This window comes from Myxocyprinus asiaticus, chromosome 35 (assembly GCF_019703515.2).
Source record: "Myxocyprinus asiaticus isolate MX2 ecotype Aquarium Trade chromosome 35, UBuf_Myxa_2, whole genome shotgun sequence".
Classification (NCBI taxonomy): Eukaryota; Metazoa; Chordata; class Actinopteri; order Cypriniformes; family Catostomidae; genus Myxocyprinus; species Myxocyprinus asiaticus.
Genome location: NC_059378.1, coordinates 43,515,775 through 43,533,053, shown reverse-complemented (window position 1 = coordinate 43,533,053; position 17,279 = coordinate 43,515,775). Strand labels below are relative to the sequence as shown.

Here is a 17,279-nt window from a genome sequence, read left to right as displayed (position 1 = left end):
TCCTCACACGGTTCTACACCAGCACAGTTGAGAGCATCCTGACTGGCTGCATCACCGCCTGGTATGGCAACAGCACCACCCTCAACTGCAAAGCCCTGCAAAGGGTGGTACGAACTGCCAGACACATCATCGGAGGTGAGCTTCCCTCCCTCCAGGACATCTATACCAGGCGGTGTGTGAAAAAAGCTTGGAGGATCATCAGAGACTCTAGCCACTCGAGCCATGGGCTGCTCTCACTGTTACCATCAGGCAGGCAGTATCGCAGCATCAGGACCCGCACCAGCCGACTTCATGAAAGACTCTTCCCCCAAGCAATCAGACTTTTGAACTCTTGATCTCTCACGGTCAATATACATCAGCACTGCACTTTATTAATCTCACACTGGACTGTCATAATTATATTCTCTGTTAACAACACACTGGCAACTGACTATCAATACAGCACAATACAACCTACTGTATATTTTTATATATACTATTTTTCATTGTATACTGTGTACTCTATATTGTGTGTATGTGTATTCTATATTGTGTGTATTGTATACTGTACATTGTATATTATTATTTGTATATTGTTTTGTAATTATGTGTATATTTGATATGTAAATTGTGTTGTGTAAATCTGATGTTTACATTGACAATAAAGTGATTTGATACCTTCTCTTTTGTCTGGCTTAATTGCACAGACTAAGTACTAAGTACACATCTGCCTGCAATAAGTTTCACAGGTAGAAACATTGCTGCAGATTCAGTCTGTGTAACCTGCAAACTCCATATCTCCACAGGGCTCCCAAAAAATGTCTGTCTAGGTGAGGGTGCAACCATGTTACTTTTACAACAACATGTTGTTTGGTCAATGTGTGCTATATTTATATTTATATATATATATATATATATATATACTAGAACATCTATATTTTTCTGGGCAATAATATGGAGATGTTCAACAGCTTTTTGTAGCCAGAGCTTTAAGGTGTGTGTCTATACAGAAGAGATACCTGTTATTTTTTGTTTTATTTTTTCTGAATTCCATATCAACAATTTATTTACATTTTATCATCAAAATGGTGTTTAATTCCTTTAAACTTTAATCAAATTAAAGTATAAAAAAATAATTTTTAACATGATATTGTATTATTTTTTATCAAATTAAGTGATTTTATACAGTACCTCACAGCACAATCCAAAATACAACATAGCTATTGGCGAATACCAAAGATGTCACTTTTTTTTTACGACCACTTCAGACTTATTGAACCAAGCTCAATATTTTGTATGTTCAGATGGCAAATGGATGAAAAAGTCACCAAGTCTTGCACTTCTCAAATAAAGGAAACAATTTTTATTAAATGAGGAAAATATATTTCAGTCAAAAATGATGGAATACTATAGCAGGGTTAAATATAGCACATGATTATGGCAACTAGTGGGTCCTGTTACGTTTTGTCTGACACCATAGATACACTTTTTCTAGATGACTTAAAAGATCTTGTGTTTGGTAGTTCAGGAAACAGACACAGTCTCTACTTTCTATAGGATATCTAGGTGATACAATCTCTATGTGTTGTAGATCATGTAACATATATGTCACTGGGCAGCTAGCAGACAGTCAGATTAGCCAGTCTGTCTGCTTCCTGATCTGGGCCCCGGTTAGTCAAAAAATAACATTAGTAAGAATATGAGCCAAATTACTAGAGAGGAGAGCATCACCTTCTATGGAGGGATAAAGCTTGTCTCTATTCGACAGGTCAGGTCTATCCAAAAATCATATGCTATTCTTCTGACACCACTCGGTCATCCAGCCATTCAGTGACAATAATCTACTATAAATCTTGTAACTGCAATTAGCTAGGAGGGAGCCAGAGCATATTATTTGGTCTGACATTGTTTTTGCATGTTCACACATATCTTTAATGGTATCTCTAGGGATCTCCGACTGCCAAAACGGGACATCATCAGTGCCAACATGAATTACAATCTTAGAGAATCTACATTAAGCATTAGTCAGCACTTTTAAATTTAATCTGATGTCAGGCGCTCTGGCACACGGGAGACATTTGACTAAAGTAGCTGGAATCTCTTCTTTTTCTGTAAAATAGAATACCCTATTACCAGGGTGCTTTCAACAGGAGTCACTGAGTGGGGAGAACCTGTTGGAAACCATAAAAGGAACAGAAAAGTGGTCTTACTTTGGCTTGTGGCTATGCTGCTGAGTGGTCACCCATTCATCCTGCTGCAGGGGCTCTACTGCTGGAACCAGAGAGTATGTATGGCTTGCTGTGTTATCCACATTCAAAACAGTATCTAGCGGCTTCTCTTTCTGACTAACCTCCACTAGCATCCGGGTGCATGTCACTAACTAATTAGACTTCTCCATCTAAAAAAGTTTTTCTTAATACTGGTCTTGGAGATCCCAAAGCACTGCACATTCTGTATTTCTCTCTAATCTGACAGACCCAGCTCAGATCATGGAACTCTACTAATGATCTAAAGGATTGAATCAGTTGTGTTAGTTTAGGAATATTTATAGAAAGTGAAGTGTGAAGGGCCTCCATGTACAGGATTGAGAAATAATGATCTTAAAGACAGTGCTCTTGATTTTTTATTAAATCTTTTTTTTTATTATTGTTGTACTATATGTAGGGGAGACACTTATTACTTCAGTGACTTTCTCAGGGTAGGTTAAGTTTTAAAGTCAATATCTGTATACACGTATCAGTCTTGACTACAAAAAAATAAAATAAAAATAAAAATAGACAGTTCATTGTCAATGTCCAAAAAATTGGAACAAATCTCTTTGGAAGCACATTAGCAACTTACTAAATGAGAATGCAAACAAAAAAACATTATTGGAGTTGAATATAATGGAAGAATTAACACTGATAGCACTAAAATTGCAAATGAATTTAACAGATATTTTATTAATAAATTTTAAACCAGTAAAATTACCACAATAGATAAGAGACACACCCTTGTCCTTTTATATTTCTGAGGTTGATCAAGATAAACTACTTTATTAATCAACTGAATAATTCAAGGGCTCAAGATATATTTGGAATTGACACTGCATTTATATATATATATTATATATATATATATCTATATATATAAGCGGCAGTCTGCTAAAGACCATAGAAAATGTGATAAAAGTATCTATTAGAGACGACAAATTCCCCTCAAATTGGAAAACCTCTATTATAACCCCAATTTTTTAAAGCAGGAGCAGCGGATAAAGTTCAGAATTATAGACCAATTTCTATACTCTCTGTAACTTCATAAATCCTGGAAAAATTGGTAAATGAACAACTTAACTATCTGGAAAAAAATAAATTTCTTTATCCTAAACAATTTGGTTTTAGGCCCAAGTATTCAACTGAATTGGCAAACTGCTATCTTCGAGTTTGAAGGAGCATTAGATAATGGTAATGCAGTAGGCGCAGTATTTTTGGATCTCAAAAAGACATTTGATACAGTGAATCATAATATTCGCTTGCATAAACATAAGGGATTCAGTTTCTCTCAGCAGGTAGTCAATTGGCAGAGATCATATTCAGAATCTCGAGATCAATGCGTTAATAAATAGTTCAAGATAATCTTTACAAAATAATAAAATGGGCCTTCCTCAAGGGTCAATTTTAGGTCCTTTGTTGTTTTCCTTATACATGAATGATTTACCAGATTGTTGTAAAGAAACTAGATGTCTACTATATGCAGATGACAGTAATTTATGTATCAGCTAAGACTCCTTATATAGCAGCAGATTTATTAGCAAATGAACTGACTGGGGTGTCTCAGTGATTGCAAAATAGCTGTTGGACCAAAAAAAAAAAAAAATTATGTGTTTTTCAATCAGAAGCAGGGAAATGGATGGTTTTATAATTAAGATCGATCAAAGGGCAAAAGGGGCAGTTAAAGATTCTAAACTAAAATTTGATGTGCATATAAAGAGGCTGTGTAGAACCATCAGAACAAACCTGAATTGTTTTCATGTGATTAGACCATATATATATCCATTAAAGCAGCTAAGTTTTATATTCATGCAATGGTCTTTTCACATTTATCCTACTGTGTGACTGTCTGGAGTCAGGCCTCTCAATTAACTAATCAAACCAGCTATGTCATTATATAAACAATCATTAAAAATAATGGACAAGAAATCAGTAAGATGGCATCACTGTAATATCTTACAAAAACCTAGTTTACAAGTTATCTTATTAAAATAACTTGCATAAACAATCTTGCTCCAGAATTCATATGCCAACTAATAACAAAACAAAGTGGTAAGGGGATCACTACAGATGAGAAAAACTAAATTTGGACAATCCACATTTTCAGTTAGAGGTACACTGCTTTGGAACAAACTACCACTTGAACTAAAAATACAAAGAGTGGAAACCTAAAAAACCTAAACAAATGGTTTAAACAAAATCAGGTTTGTGAACACTGATGGCTGTACACAGTCTCAGCCTTTTGTTGTTTGCTTTTAGTTCTCTTAATATAATAAATTGTATTTTTATTTTTAAACAGCCTTATCAGGGACTGCAAATTAGCCTGTGGCTAGAAGCCTGTATGTAGAGCATCTGCTGCTTGAAACTCTATGTAGCAGTGTTATTCTGCATGGTCCCTGTCAAATAAACGAACAAATAAAATCAATATATTGATCAAGGGCTTCAGATTCAGGGACTGAAAGTGGGTATACTTTACCTCGAGGGCGAGACATTCCAGGAAGTCAGTCAAGGTTCCATGGATGATGTGGGGGCAGTGCAGCTGCCTTTGACTTGCTGAATACATCCAGTAACAAGTAATACTCTGCAGGATATATTATCCAGGGTCCCCAGAGAAGGGATTTCTACTCAAGTAGATCGACATAGTAAAAATAAGCATGATGTGAAACACTGGGATGCCTAAGACAGAAGCTCAACTTGCTTCCAGGACATTACAGGGTCATGTAGCTGAAGCCAAGGGTGTCCAAGGACAAGAGGATCCTTAGGTGATTTGATAAAGAGCAGCCGTAATTCTTCATGGTGCAGTGCTCCCACTTGCAGTGTAAGACTGGCAGTTTGATGCATTATGGTGCCTTTACCCAATGGTTGACTGTCCAGTGGGTGGATATGGAGTGGGGGATGAATGGTTTGAAGGGTAGTTTTCAACTTCTTGGCCAGCTGTTCATCCAGGAAGTTGCCAGCAGCACTGGAATCCACTAGCGCAGTGAAAGACAAGGAGACAGGGTTAACTGATGTTTGTACCGGCACTGAGAACTGTTTGCGAGAAACATGAAGTAAAGCGGAAGGTCATACAGGAAAGGTTGAGCGTTGATGTCCAGCTGCTCCATAATAGAGGCAGAGGTGGAGCTGATAGCATCTTTCACATTCTTCCTGGGATAATGGGGCACACCCTAACTGCATAGGTTTCTCTGGGGATGCGAGATGGCTCTCTGTCATAGGTGGGCTTGAAGGTGGTCTGGGAGTTGATATTGAACGAGTCTCTGAAAGACTGAAGCTCAATGTGCAACGTTCCCTTTGTCTTTCCCACAACCTGTTGTTTAGGTGTATAGACAGGTCAATGAAAGATTTCAGATCATTAATCCCTTCTCTGGATGCCAGTTCATCCTTGAGGGTATTGGACAAGCCAGTTTGATACACTGAGATGAGTGCTTTAGAATCCCACTGACCCTCTGCAGCAAGGGTTCGGAAGATGATGGTATAGTCTGCAGTACTGCGATTCCCCTGGCGAAGCTTGAGAAGTTGGTTAGATGCTTCTTGACCACTAACCTGATGGTTAAAGACATTCTGCATTTCCTTTGTGAAAAGCTGGTAGTTGAAGCACAAAGGTCCTTGTTGTTCCCAGACAGTTGTGTAAAGGATAAAAAACTGCAGAAAGACAATATAACAAAAGCAGCAATAAATGTAAAAATGGTTCAACATTAAACAATAAAACAATATCTAAAAAAAAAATTGTAAATATGCAAATGTAAAATATGTAATGGATACGTTAATATTAAAAAAGCAAGGTGCTCTTCTCTTTATGCCACCCTCTTTATCACTAGCAAGATGAAAAGATTTCTTCCACCTCCAACTCTGTTGTCTGTGCACACTTTGGATTTCGAGCATTTAGGAGAAGAGCATACAAGATTAGTAAAAATACATATAATCTTCTGTACAATTAAATGTATATCTAACTCTGAATAAAGAGGGCCTTTAGCACATTCCAAGGACTGGTCATCCATTATAACAAAAGACTCAAACTTTCTATTTGAACAAATAAGTCCAGTCAAGTCATTTGTATTTGTATAGCGCTTTTCACAACTTGTTTCAAAGTAGCTTTACAGGAAATCATGCATTAACCAAAAAAATGAAACTGTAATATCTATAAAGTCTTAGAGTGATCATTGTTTAGTTTGATTAAATATGATTGTAAATTGTGTATACACATTAAATAATTAAATAATAATTGTATTTAGAACTCCTGTGAGAAAGCTGAAGGATACTGTGGCAAGGAACACAAAACTCCATATGATGTTGGTTAATGGAGAAAAATAACCTTGGGAGAAACCAGACTCACTGTGGGGGCCAGTTCCCCTCTGACTAAACAACATGAATATAATGCCAATATTAGTTATTTGTGTGCAGTGCAAGTCATGGTATAAAATTTGTAAATTAAGTGTTAAGGTCCAGTGTTTATAAAAAAAAAAAAAAAAATAATATATATATATATATATATATATATATATATATATATATATATATATATATATATATATATTATGAACTTTAAGATTAATGACTAATATCTTCAAAGTCTGTCCTGGATTAACTGCAGAAGTTCACATAGATGCATTGTCTTTGTTAGTTGGCTGATGAAGGCTTTTGTTGGTAATTCAATGATAGTCTATGTATTCCATTTCAAGAGTGTAGTCCATCAATAGACAAAGGTGATGCAGGCAGACATCAATGAGGTGCATCGCAGTTCAACCGGCAGGTTATTTTGGTGAGGTTCAGTGGGGTCCATCCTAAGTCCAAGGTTCAGGCAGTGGCATATGAAGTATTCGATATCTTACAGTTGGAGTTGGCATCAGTTCATCCTCTGAAGTCAAAAGACTGAAGTGATGTCTAGCTAGCACCAGCTGTAGTTTGTTGTCATTACTCAGCGTCATGTACCAGTGGAGTCCGACACCAAGCAGGAACTGAGCTGGAACTGGCTGGCTCTGGTACCTCGGGTATGAATCCTGATGTTGAGACATGGAAACAAATAGAATAATAGTAGCGTAGATGCCATTCAATTTTATGCAGAGTTATAGATCATGATAAATGTTTCTGGTTCTGGCAGGCCTAACTAAAGCAGCCTAATTGTGAGTTGATGGATAAATTAGGTGTATACCTGGCTAAATAGATGAGTCTTTAGTCTAGACTTAAACTGAGTGAGTGTGTCTGCATCCTGAACAGTGTTAGGGAGACTATTCCATAGTTTAGGAGCCAAATATGAAAAGGATCTACCTCCTTTTGTGGATTTTGATATTCTTGGAATTATTAACAAGCCAGAATTTTGTGATCGTAATGAATGTGACGGAATATAGCGTGTCAGAAGGTCACTTAAGTACTGTGGAGCTAGACCATTCAAAGATTTGCATGTAGTTAACAGAATTTTAAAATTAATAAAAAATTTAACAGGTAGCCAGTGTAACAATGATAAAATTGTGCTGATATGATCATATATCTTGGTTGTAGTCAGCATTCTGGCAGCTGCATTTTTAACCAATTGACGTTTATTTTTTTTAACTTGCTGGACATCCTCCCAGTAATGCATTACACTTATCTAGTCTAGAGGTCATGAACACATGAATTCGTTTTTCGGCATCAGAGAGCATGTGTCATAACTTAGCAATATTTCTGAGGTGGAAGAATGCTGTTCTACAAACACTGAAAATGTGATTTTCAAAGGACAGATTGGTATCAAATATAACACCTAAATTATTTGCTGTAGAAGACGACGTAACAGTACATCCATCGAGAGTCAAATTATATTTTAGCAGCTTATTTTTAGAGGTTTTTGGTCCAATAATTAGTACCTCTATTTTGTCATAACTGAGTAGAAGGAAATTTCTGGCCATCCAGTCTTTGATTTCATTTAAACACTCTGCTAATTTGGAGAATTGTGAATTTTAGTTGAGTTTAGAAGAAATATAAAGTTGGGTATCGTCACCATAACAGTGGAAACTTATTCCATGAAGCATGTATAAGGAGAAAAGCAGAGGCCCTAAACCAGATCCCTGTGTAACTCCATACTTAACTTTTGTTTGGTTTGACAATTCCTCGTTTACACTGACAAAGTGGTAGCGGTCTGATAAATAGGACCTAAATCATACTAATGCAAATCCACTAATGCCAACATAATTCTCCAGCCTATTTAAGGGAATGTTGTGATCTATCGTGTCAAAGGCAGCACTAAGATCTAAAAGCACTAGAAAAGAAATGCAGCCGTGATCACATGATAAGAGCAAGTCATTTGTATCTCTTATAAATGCAGTCTCTGTACTGTGATGGGGCCTAAATCCTGACTGAAATTGGTCATATATACCATTTCTCTGTAGAATTGAACATAGTTGGGAGGGCACTACATTTTCTAGTATTTTTGGCATAAATGGTAAATTTGAAATCGGTCTGTAATTAGCTAGTTCTCCAGGATCAAGCAGTGGCTTCTTAATAAGCGGTTTGATAACTGCCATTTTAATGTTTCTTGGGACATGTCCTAAGCATAGCGAGGTGTTAACAATATTAAGAAGAGGTTGTTAAACTACTGGGAATACCTCTTTTAAGAGCTTAGTTGGTATTGGATCTAACATACATGTTGTGGCTTTTGATTTTTTTGATAAGTTTAGTTAGCTCTTCATAACCCATGACAGCGAAGGATTGAAGTTGCTTGTGAGGAAAATTATGAGACATTGTTTTCTGAGGTGCTGTGACAGTTGATTGCATAGTTTCAATTTTATTTCTAATTATTTAAATTTTATCAGTAAAGAAATTCATGAAGTCATTATTATTGTGCTGCGACGGAATATCTGGTTCAGTCTATGCTTTATTCCTAACCATTTTAGCCACAGTACTGTATAAACACCTAGGATTGTTGTGGTTATTTTCTATGAGTTTGCTAAAATATACTGACTTGGCAGCTTTTAGTGCCTGTCTGTAGCTACAGGCACTATCCTTCCATGCACTGTGAAATACCTCTAATTTTGTATTCTTCTATTTGCACTCCATTTTCTGAGCTGCTCTTTGAGAGCATGAGTGTGATTATTGTACCATGTTTTTTTATTTAAAAAAAAAATAAAGTATGGTACATCATTGTACCGTTTTTTATTTAATTTTCTTTAATTGAAGGGGGGTGACATTATCAAGAGTCCTAGAGAAGGCTGTATTTATAGTTTCTGTTATTTCATCAAGTTCTTCTAGGCTTTGGGGTTTACTGAGTGTATGAGATAGATCTGGAAGATTATTAGTGAAGCTATCTTTAGTGGTTGAAAGAATAGTTCTACCTGAACGATAGCGTGGTGTAGATTGAGTAACATTAGCTGATCGCAGCGAACAAGAGACGAGGTAATGATCCGAGATGTCATCGCTCTGCGGCAGAATTTCTATAGTATCAACATCAACTCCATATGAGAGTATTAAATCTAGCGTATGATTATGGTGATGAGTTGGTTCTGTCACATTTTGTCTGACTCCAATAGAGTTGAGAATATCGATAAATGCTAATCCCAACGTGTCATTTTCTTTATCTATGTGAATGTTGAAGTCACCAACAATTAAAGCTCTATCTACAGTAACTACTAGATATGATAGAACATTTTCAAATTCACCAAGTTAACCAGAGTACGGCCCGGGTGATCTATATACTGTAGCAAGGGCAAAAGATGATAGCACATGTCAAGAAGGTTCAAGATTTAAACATAATTCCAAATCTATTTATAATAAATGCACTTACTAATCACATCCCTCTTAAGTTCCAGGCTTCTTCCTATTTACACCTCTCCTGTTGACCATTTTTGCTAAATACATTTTTTTATGGTATGCTTCATGATTCTCCAGACTGTGTCCTTTATGTCAACACTACCCAACGACCCTAGTCCAAGTACCTGAAGTTTTGTAAAAACATGTAGTCAATATTTATCCTGCAATACCAGCGCATGCCTATCACTAGCACAAAATTTGCCTGAATTGATAGTCAGTCAAAAATTCAAAAGGAAATCACTCACCACCAAACACTTAATAATTATCACTGTTAAACCTAACCCTTTCATAAATTCATGGAGGGTGATTGATATGTTAAATAGTAATAATCAGATACAGACTTAAGTAACAGAATTATGCAAATATTTGTAATTGACAGGGTTACTCACCACAATTCTTGTTTCTGGACTGGATCGAAGTGAAGTTCTCATTCAGGAAGACAATTTTGATCCAAACCATTAACAGCTGTGATCTCTGTGATGTTATTTGACCACTGATCTTGCACCATTCTCGTTAGCTTCCTTCTTTTCTTCATTATTATTTCCTGTTTTGCTATCTCATGTAGCAGTGCTGAAACATTTTACACAGTAATAATGTTAATATATCACTGTTTCTGGTATATGAGTTATACTGAACATATGATGACAAATGTGTTATGAATCAAGAAAAAACAATCTTACATCTTGAGAATGGATAACAGCATCAGGTCTTAGCAGGAACTCCACTCACAACATAACTTGCATCATGGATGCTGTTGAAGTTGCATCTGGAGAATTTTGAGGCTATACAGATGAGCTGTTGTTTAGTGATTCGTCAGATGCCAAAGGAACACCTATTTTTAATGCTTGTGTTAATTGAGGAACTTAAGGTAACATACTCTTTTGTGTAGCATAGACCTCCCCATCGCATTCATAATCATCAAGCAAGCGTCAGCTTCTTTTTTCAGAAGGGCAACACATAGAACAAGTCAATCGAAAAAAAAAAAAATAAAAATAAAAAAAAAACCTTATTAATCACATACCAGTCTCTGCAACTTCAGATACAAAAGAAACCTTTTTCTCATGTAAACATTAATTGTGACATTTTAGTCCTAATCTATGGGCAATAAACTTAGAAATCACTTATGTTAAGTTGTCCCATATCAAAAACCTATTGAAACATTTACTTTGCAAATCAATGAGAAATCAAAATCAAATCAAAATCAAAACCCTTTATTGTCACTCAACCATATACACAAGTGCAACAGTGGGTGAAAGTCTTGTGTGCGGTTCCAAGCAACATAGCAGTATGACAATTACAATAAACATCTGATTTACACATAACACAGTTTACAAATCTGTTACACAACACAATATACACCTAGTAATATACAATATACAGTATACACAAAATAAGAAGACTGTATACAAAAAAATAAAGTAAATAATAACAATAATAATAATAATAATAATAATGCACACAAAATAAGAAGACTGTATACAATAAAAATACATTGTACCCCCCCCCCCCCCCATGTAGTCAGTGAAAATAAATATGAAATGTTGTGTTGATAGTCAGTTACCAGTGTGTTATTAAGAGAAGTATAAATGTGAGTCCAGTTTGAGGCTAATAAAGTGCGGTGCTGATATATGTATTGTGATCGATCAAGAGTACAAAAGTCTGATTTCTTGGGGGAAGAAGCTGTCATGAAGTCAGCTGGTGCGGGTCCTGATGCTGCGATACCGCCTGTCTGATGGTAGCAGTAAGAGCAGCCCATGGCTCGGGTGGCTCTGATGATACTCCAAGCTATTTTCACACACCGTCTGGTATAGATGTCTTGGAGGGAGAGAAGCTCACCTGTGTCTGGCTGTTCGCACCACCCTTTGCAGGGCTTTGCGGTTGAGGGCAGTGCTGTTGCCGTACCAGGCAGTGATGCAGCCAGTCAAGATGCTCTCTACAGTGCTGGTGTAAAACCGTGTGAGGATGTGGTAGTTCATTCCAAACTTCCTCAGCCATCTCAGGAAGAAGAGGTGCTGGTGAGCCTTCTTCACAACGGTCTCAGTGTGGACGGACCATGTGAGTTCCTCAGTGATGTGGACACTGAGGAACTTGAAGCTGCTGACTCTCTCCACTGGTGCTCCACTGAGGGAGAGGTTGTGCTCCTGACACCAGCGTATCAGAGTGCGCACCTCCTCTCTGTAGGCTGTTTCATCATTGTCAGTGATCAGACCTACCACCGTCATATCATCAGCAAACTTAATGATGGCATTAGAGCTATGTGTTGCCACAAAGTCATGTGTGTACAGTGAATACAAGAGTGGGCTGAGAACACAGTCCTGCGGGGCTCCAGTGTTGAGGGTCAGTGATGAGGAGATGTTGCTGCCCATTCTAACCACCTGGCGTCTGCTTGACAGGAAGTCCAGGATCCAGCTGCACAGTGAGCTGTTTAAGCCCAGAGCCCGCAGTTTCACATCAAGCTTGGAGGACACTATGGTGTTGAGAACAGCATTCTCACATATGTGTTCCTTTTTTCCATGTGGAAGAGAGCAGTGTAGATGTAATGGCATCATCAGTGGAGCGGTTGTTGCGGTATGCAAACTGCAGTGAGTCCAGTGAGGCGGGCAGCACAGAGCAGATGTAATCTCTGAATAGTCTCTCAAAGCATTTGCTGAAATGTGTATGCCCTTCATTTTTAATGTGTTTTGTTAACTCATCTTACTTGGTTTTCCTTTTTAGTGGCATAAAGGAATCCATCTCTGTCTCAGACTGAAGATCAGTCTGCAGCTCTGTCAGTGGCAGCATCTGTCATGCTTCGCTATAAATCTGTCTCAAAATCAAATACATACATGCTTAGATTTTTAAAAATGTTTTCTAGTAATGATTATTGTCACTATTAACCATTGTTTAGTAAGTCTCTTGATTATGAAAATTATATTTATACATACAATTCAAATTGTATTGAGGTCGCTCCAAAGTCTTTGTTGCCCTCTGAATTGCTTCACTTTTATATGGAGGCCAGAAGCACATGCCATCCTTCACCCAAACACCAGGTACATTGTTTCTACTAACAAAATACAAATACGTTTCAATATTTCAAATGAAGAAAGATGAACACCACAAATGTGTCCTTCACATTGACTCTACCCATGAGCCCCAGTCTAAGTACTTAAAACATGGTCTGTCAACACATATAAATAAACTACTAGCACTAACATGCATTCTTATCTGATAAAAATAACAGTACAAGACTTGCCAGATTATAAAATCAAAAATACACTGATTTTAATCTGACCTCCCATACCTTTAGTTCAATTCTCTTTTTATGAATTACTAAATAACCATTTATAATGCTAAACTTAAAATACATAATCAAATACAGACTTTGAAGTGACAAAAGCATTCAAACATGTATAACACAATCGTACATACTGCCGGGAAAGCCCCTTTGTTGCAAATGGTTGGTTTTTAGTGTTTCAGTGTTCTATTCATATTCATATTCAAGCAGACATATTTAAAGAAATAAACAAAACAAAACACATTATATAAAAAGAGCAAACACCCAAAAAAACAAAAAACAAAGTGATGGTCATTCTGACCGATTATTGATCTCTGTCACCTGACATGAAGTGTCAATAAAGTGACGTGTTCATGTAACCATATAGAATCACATATTTACTGAATTTGGGGGTATGTTCCATGTAGACCTAATATCTAAAATAATTTTTACTTCAGGCTTCAATGAGAAATGCACATGCTCAGTTTTGTAAACCATCTAACAGCACAATGATAAAAGGCATCATGCCATCTTGTCAAAATGAGTTACATTGTTTGTAAATTTGTACTTAAAAGAATGGATGAACAACATGTGTAAATTAAGAAATACAAATAAACAGCCCACCTTATTGTAAGTTCCGTTCAGAGCTCTGCTGAGTCGCGTTGAGTCCCTTTGTTTGCAACACATTGTAAACATTATAGCAACTGTTGATTCAGCTGTTTGTCCACAAGATAGTCCGTGCATAATCCATTGATATTTATCCATGAAATAGTCAACATTTTTAAGTTTAGGCATCTAAAAATCATCAAAGTTTGTTTTCCGTCAGACGCCATTTCTCGGTTTTATATTTACCTGCATCGTGCGAAAAGTTAGCTGTGATTAGTTTAACACAATTGTTTTTCTGCCGTTTTATTGGCAGTTGGCAAGCCAACTTGAAAGATGTATTTCTAACACCTACTGAACTGGAGTGTGGTGTGAAAAATGGTTGGAAAGTGGCAATAAAGAGAGAAAAAATTATTAAAAATTAAATATGTCCTAAATCCAGTCCAGTCTCTTTCTAATAATTGAACAATTCATAATATATACTTGATTGCTTTGGGCCAATACTTAAAAGGACCTGGAGTAAAGTATTGTTGATTCACATTTATCTTAGTGCTTAAATTTGTTGAAATCATTCTCTTTCATATGAAACACAGTTTAGAAGTATATGTTCTACTGTCTCTGGATGACCACCATTTCCACAGTCACTAGACTCTTGCTTTCCAATTATGTACAAATTATGATTTAAGACAGAATTTCAAATACATAGTCAAGGTATAATAATGTCATTTTGTCTGTTGCCATATTTAACCCTATCAGCAACAACCTGTTTTTGAATATTATACAGATGACTTCCCTTTTATTCTCTATCTCTTCTTTATTACAGCCACCATTAGTTATAATTTCACATCTGACTTACTTAAGGATACTTCTAAATCAATTTGTGGATGTCTTGGACCCAGTTGCACCTCCTCATTTCTCTCCACTCCTACATGATCTGGCACCCATAAAAAGAATACCACTGTTCCTAAGTGCTGTATTCTACACAGATTCTATAGGACTTTGTAATTACCTTGTCTTGTTTGGTATGCTTGTTAATGCTGATAATGATTTAGAACAAATTACTGTTCTCATTGTTGTTTTTCTACCCATTCAAGAGCTAGAAAAATGGCAATTCTGTAGTGAATACTAATGTATGAACTGCTTTCCTTTTTTGTGATTTTACATCTGTTACACTGTACATCCAGAATCTGGGTCTTTTCTTTTTCTTTTTCAGATTAACAATTTTTTATTGATTCACATATATGAACACCATAAAACAAAACATATATACACCGAATCAATCTTAATCCCCAATATTACCCCTCCCCCTCCCAATCCCACCCTGACCCCAACAACATCACAGTGGTCTCAAATGATATAGACACACACATGTACAAAAAATAAATAGATAAATAAACAAATAAAAAAACTATAATAATAATAATCACATATCCATAAATGACATATACCCACCCCATTTCTCCACGAACATGTTGTACCTCCCCATTCTTCTAAATGCCCCTTGCTCAAAGGCCACCACCCTTCCCATCTCTGAGCACCACTCCTGAAAAGAGGGTGCTCCAGCCAACCTCCAGCCCTGTAAAATGATCTGCCTGGCGATCATGACACTGGTTAAGACCAAACTCTTTGTGTGTCTACTTTCAATGTCGATGACCGCCCCATTGCCCAAGATACAGAGTCTGGGGCAAAATGATACCCTAGTGCCTAACACATCGCACTCCAGACTCTGAACCTTTAACCAAAACTTCTGTATCTCAACACCCCCCCAAAAGACATGGGTTATGTCTCCTTCCTCTGGTTGGCATCACCAGCAGGTGGGTGTGTCTTTAACACCAAGCCTATACAATTTAGAGGGGGTCCAATAGAACCGATGTAAAATCTTGAATTGTATAAAGTGCACCCTTGCATCTCTAGATGTAGTTTTTATGTTTTTTAGAATCCTAGCCCATTCTCCCTACTCCAATTCCAAGTTTAAATCTTTCTCCCATAATCTCTTGAGAGTGGTTGAGGCTCCGTCCCCCAGACTCTGAATTAACAAGGAGTAATACACTGATGCCTCATGACCTTTTCCAAAAGCAGTAATCACCTCTCCTAGAGTATCTGCTGCTTTAGGGGTGTGTATGCTATTCCCAAAAATAGTACAGAGCAAGTGGCGCAGCTGTAGATACCTAAAAAACTGAGATCTGGAGATCCCAAAATGTTAAACCAAATTTTCAAAGGATCTCAACACACTGCTCTCATATAGGTCACCGAGTGTATTAACCCCCCTCACAATCCACTCTGACCAACAAAAAGGGGACTTATTAATGCATAGTTTGGGGTTTAGCCATAAGCTTGAGGCAACATTTAGATAAATATCTTAATTAAACACTCTTTTGTCCAAACCGAGTGCAAATGTGAAATAACGGGGTGTGATTTAGCTTCTCTGGTTAGATTGATAGAAAGGCTTTTCAATGGCAAAATAGGGGCAAGAACTTCTGTTCAATACAGAACCAGGGAGGGGCTCTTTCAGGTGGAAGCAAACAATGAGCCAAATGTCTGAGATAGAACGCATAATAATAAAACAAATCTTGGGTAGGCCTAGCCATCTTTGTCAATTGGCCTATGCAGCTTACTAAAATGTATTCTGGGGCGTTTACCATTCCAAATGAAGGACTTCGCTATGCTCTTAAATTGCTTGAAATAAGAGAGGGGGACATCTATAGGAAGTGACTGTATCAGGTAGTTGAATTTTGGAATACAGTTTATTTTAATAACATTAACCTTCCCTGTCATCAATAAATGTAATGAAGCCCACCTGTCCACATCGCTCAAAAACCTTTTTATTAAAGGTCAAAATTAACTCTAACTTAATCATACACATTTGCTGGGAATAAAATACCCAAATACTTAATGCCCTGTTTGGGCCACTGGAAGGTGCCCAGCTGGAAGGCCGTTACTGGACAATACGCTGTCAGAGGCAAAGCATCGGATTAAGACCAATTGACTACATCCTGAGAACTTGGAAAAGGAATTAATAATTCTGTGGAGGCAAGGCATAGATCTAGTAGGGTCAGAGATGAATAATAAAATATCATCTGCATAAAGCAGAAGCTTATGCACTACACCTCCCGCCACCACCCCTGGAAAATCATCCTCCTTTCTTATCGCGGCTACTAATGGATCCAGGGCAAGACAATAATGGGGAAAGAGGGCAACCCTGCCGAGTGCCCCTATTCAGAGTAAAATAATCTGAAATTAATCCATTTGTTTGTACCACTACTACAGGGTGTCTATACAGTAACTTGATCCAACCAATAAACGTACTCTCAAACCCATACATTTCCAAAATCTTAAAAAGATAATCCCATTCTACCATATCAAACGCCTTTTCGGCATCAAGTGAGATGGCAGCGACCGGAGTCTGATCACTGACCACA

The 17,279-nt window shown here is 37.1% G+C and overlaps 1 long non-coding RNA gene across 1 annotated transcript; it reads right to left on the bottom strand.

Annotated features, from left to right (window-relative positions):
• Positions 1-6,807: 6,807 nt before the first annotated feature.
• On the bottom strand, positions 6,808-10,761 carry LOC127426429 (uncharacterized). Its single transcript, XR_007894774.1, has 3 exons — positions 10,685-10,761; positions 10,394-10,574; positions 6,808-7,225 (listed from the first exon to the last, which is right to left on the bottom strand). It is a non-coding gene; the product is annotated as an uncharacterized LOC127426429 (long non-coding RNA).
• Between the last annotated feature and the right edge of the window lie 6,518 nt (positions 10,762-17,279).